Below are 4,934 nucleotides of genomic sequence, written 5' to 3' on the forward strand. Positions count from 1 at the left end.
CCTTCCCCCCCGCCCCCCCACCCCGTGCCCCTGCCCTGGAAGCATGGAGGCTTAACCACTGGATCTCCAGGGAAGTCCCTTTTCATTCATGTTGAAAATGCTCAAGGGGGCTTCCCTGGCAGTCTAGTGGTTAAGACTCTGCCCTTCCAATGCAGGGGGCGTGTATTCGAATCCTGGTGGGGGAAATAAGATCCCACATGCTGCAGCGGTGCAGCCAAAAAAATAAAATGCTCAAATACTGCCTACATCTTCACCACATCATTATTTTTTCTGCTTTAAAAATCATACTTATTGTAACAAATCAAACTATTTCAAAAATAACATAGTATAATGTAACTTTATATAGTAGCTTGTATGTGCTATATTCCACTGTTTTAATTGCCTTATGACATATTAATTCACTTAATCCTCACAACAATCCTACGAATATTGTGAATTAACAATTGCTATAGAAAGTGAAAATCTCTTACCTTAGTTCACCAGAATAATTAAGACTTTGATATATATTTCTCCATTTTTATTTTTTCTATGTATATATTAATATATGTATATATAATTTAAAATAAAGGCAAGTGTATACCACATAATCTTTTTCAATTTACTCTTTTCACTTTTTTCCACAGCAGCACATACAGCACTATAATTTTTTAACTACTGTAGAGTATTCCATTATCCAAATGTGCCAATGTTTAATAACTACCAGGGAACTTTGAGGTTATTTCCAACATTATTTATTACAGATAAAGCTGTAATGAACATTCTGCTACATACACCTTTGCCTACTTGTGAAAATGATTTTACTCATTCTTAAAAGTGGAATTGCTAAGTCAAAGACTAAGGACATTTTGAGTAGATATTGCCAAGTTTCTCTTCAAAAAGATATCAAATAACCATACCACCATGGGTATGTTAGGATTCCTGCTTCCCAACATCCTTACCAACATTGAATATTACCAATCTTTTCACCTTTGGTGATATATTAAGGGAAAAAAAAGATATCCTACTGTTTTAATTTACATATATTTAATTAGTAGGGAAGTTAAACATCCTTTTTTTAAAAGACTTTTTTAGAACAGTTTTACCTTTACAACAAAATTGAGAGGAAAGTACAGAGATTTCCCACATACCCCTGCCCCCACATTTGCACAGCCTCCCCCATTACCAAATCACCGGAATGGTATAGGTTTTACCAAGGATGAACTTACATTGACCCATCATAATCACACAAGTCCATAGTTTACCTTAAGGTTCTCTGTGTTGTACATTCTATGGCTTTAGACAAATGCATAATGGCATATATCCATCATTATAATATCATACAGAGTGTTTTTACTGCCCTAAAACTCCTCTGTGCTCTGCCTACCCATCCCTGGTAACCACTAATCTTGTTATTGTCTCCATAGTTTTGCCTTTTCCAGAATGTCAGAATCATACAGTATGTAGCCTTTTCAGATTTGCTTCTTTCACTTAGTAATATGCCTTTAAGTTTCCTCCATGTCTTTTTATGGCTTAATGGAGCATTTCTTTCTAGTGCTGAATAATATTCCATTGTCTGGATGTACCACAGTTTATCCATTTACCTATTGAAAGACATCTTGGTTGCTTCCAAGTTCTGGCAATTATGAATAAAGCTCCTATATACATCCATGTGCAGGTTTTCGTGTGGACATAAGTTTTCATCTACCTTGGGTAAATACTAAAGAGTGCAATTTCTGGATCATACATTATGAGTATGTTTAGTTTTATAAGAAACCACCGAACAGTCTTCCAAAGTGGTTGTACCATTTTGCACTTCCACCAGCAATGGATGAGTGTTCCTATTGCTCCACATTCTCACCAGCATTTGTCTTTTTTTCTGTTTATGGCCATTCTACTAGGTGTATAGTGGTATCCCATTGTTTTAATTTTCATTACCCTGGGACATATAATGTCTTTTCATATGCTTATTTGCCATCTGTATATCTTCTTTGCTAAGGTGTCTGTTAAGGTCTTTGGCCCATTTTTTAGTTGGGTTGTTTTCTTATTGTTGAGTTTCAAGGGTTTTTTTAATGTACTTTGGGTAACAGTCCTTTATCATATGTCTGTTTACCAAGTATTTTCTCCCAGTTTGTGCTGTCTTCTTATTCTCTTGACATTGTCTTTCACAGAGCAGAAGTTTTTAATTTTACTGAAGTTCAGCTATCAATTATTTCTTTTATGGATCATGTCTTTGGTGTTTCATCTAAAAAGACATCACCATAGCCAAGGTCTTCTAGATTTTCTCCTATGTTATCTTCTAGTTTTATAGTTCTGCATTTCATATTTAGGTGTATGATCCACTGTGAGTTAAGTTTTGTGAAGTGTATACAGCCTGTGTCTAGATTCTTTTTTTTTTGTATGTGGATGTCCAGTTGCTCCAATACCATTGTTTTCATATGTTTACTGCCCAATTGCATTTCCTCTTCAGTTTCTTGCCTGTACATGTTCTTTGCCTAGTTTTAACTAGGTTGATCATCTTGTTCTTATTGGCTTGTAAGAGCTCTTTGTATATTAGGAAAATCCCATTGTCTTCCCAATCTCCTACACTGTGAATCCCATCCTATCTCTATCTCTATTGAAACTTTACACTCAGTTTATTATGAACCTTTATTCCAAAAGCCCTTTCTCATTTCCCATTCTCCATGATCTCTTTAGCATTTGGGACCACTGAACAGCACGTTCTTAAAACTCCTCTGTTACTTTTCATAATACAAATTTATTTCATTTCTCTCTCAATTCCTAATTTTTTCTCCTTTACGTTCTGTTCTTCCCTCCTTTTTTTTTTTTGGTCGCACCACACTGCTTGTGAGATCTTAGTTCCCTGACCAGTAATCAAACCCAAGCGAGGTCCCAGCAGTGAGAGTGCCAAGTCCTAACCACTGGACAGCCAGGAAATTTCCCCCTCCTAACTATTAATGTGCCTGTCAATGTGTCCAAAGTTATATTCTTTGTTCTCTCTACACCATCCTTTAGAAAATATGTCCATTGATGAGCTTCCAATACATCACCAGGATGACAGTTATATTTATCTCTAGCACTTCTTGCCCAAGCTCCAAGATAATATTGGATGCTCCACTCTCACTTCAAACCTAATTTGCCTAAAGATTTTCATTTCAGGTTAGTAATCCACCTCGAGAACTAATTTATTGGGAACAGAAGCCAGGTGGCTGGGTGACAGAGTGGGAGGGAAACTATTTGTATGCCCATTTATGCCTTTTGTACTTTGTGCCACATATACGTACATTTTATTCCAAAAAGAAACAATATTTAACAAAGAAACAATTTATTAAATAATTGTAGAATAAAGAAAGGCAATGCTTTTAGAATACCCATATATATATGACTAATTTCTAAGCTTCCCAAGTGACCTGCTGACCTCATCTCCCAAGTGGACCTTGGATTGTGACATGCTGGTTGCACAACTCTATACATTTACTAAAACTCATTGAATTAACAGTGAGTGAATCTTACGATGTGAAAATCATACCTCAATAAAACTGTCCAGAATCTTTCAGATCTTGGTTTCCATAAATCAGGGCAATTAGAAAATCAACTGGGTTTTTGCTCAAAGCTTTTCTTCCTCAGTGTGCGACTCACTAGTCACACCTCCAAACGGATCTTTCTTCTAGGAATGTGATGTGGATTCTTTCTTCCAAAAGAGCCTCTTTTCAGAATGAAGACATAATCAAAGGAACAAAAATGTTCCTTTGCCTCAAGCTTCGCACTTACATTTCTATAGGACCTCAAACTAAAAGAAACCTAGATTTCGTGATAATTGTGAATCATCTGAGAGGTGCTTTAAAACATACACCTTCCCAGGACCCTACCTGAATCAACTGAATCTGAATCTGGGAGCCGGGGAGGACTTGAGTACCTGTATGCCTAAAATTCTGCCCAGGTGATGTTGATGCAGGTAGCCTGGCTCATCATTAGGCTGAAGGGTGGTAACCATCATCATAGCTCATGCTTATTCCTGTCCAGACATTGCCTCATAACTTAGGCCTCTGAGCTTCATTGTTTAAGTTATGAAATGGGAACATGATTTGCCCTACACCTCTACGTCATGTCATAAGAAATTGAGTCAACTTCTAAAATAAACATGATAGATAAATATGGGCACTGGGAAATTAAGAAAAAAAGCAGCTCATCTAAATTAAGAATTAGATTTATTAATTTTTAGATTATTAGATTTCCACAACTGTATTCAATTATGTTCAAATCGAATTTATTTATTATTTATTTTGCTCTGTGTTTTACTGGCATAGAGTTAATACCTATTTTATTTCACAGGGATGTTGTGAGTTTAAAATAATTATCAGGTCATTCCACAGCTTTTTCTGGGCTAAAACTCCTTTTGTTTCTCTTCATTTACTGAATTTATCTTTGTTGTAGTAATAGAGAGAACTTTCCTAAATCTAAAATTATTTCCTGAAAAAACATAGTTTCAGACTTTAAGGAAAGGCCTTTGGAGATCCCTTGTAGCATTAGTAGTCTAAGATTTCATTATTTCACAGCTCACAGCCAGGCTGGAATCAGAGAACAAAATTCAATTTAACTAAACAAATATTTATTGGCTAGTAAGAGTACGTGCTAGGTGCCATGCTAGGCAGACAAATCAATAAGACAAAGTTCCTGTCCTTAAAGAGCTCGTATTTATTTAGGAAGATATCTGTGTAAACAAAACAGTGCCAATACTTAACAAGTACAACAGAAGTATGTATAAAGTTCCATAGGCTGAATAGAGAAGGACCTGATTGACTTCACAGAAGAAAGATACAGGGGAAGCTGTCATAGGCTGAATAATGGTCCCAAAGATACCCATGTCCTAATCCCTGGAATTTGTGAATATCACCTCATATGGCAAAAGGTATTTTACAGATGCGATTAAATTAAACATTTTGAGATGGAGATATTAT

Source organism: Neophocaena asiaeorientalis, unplaced genomic scaffold, assembly GCF_003031525.2.
Source record: "Neophocaena asiaeorientalis asiaeorientalis breed wild unplaced genomic scaffold, Neophocaena_asiaeorientalis_V1.1 scaffold345, whole genome shotgun sequence".
In the NCBI taxonomy this organism is placed as follows: domain Eukaryota; kingdom Metazoa; phylum Chordata; class Mammalia; order Artiodactyla; family Phocoenidae; genus Neophocaena; species Neophocaena asiaeorientalis.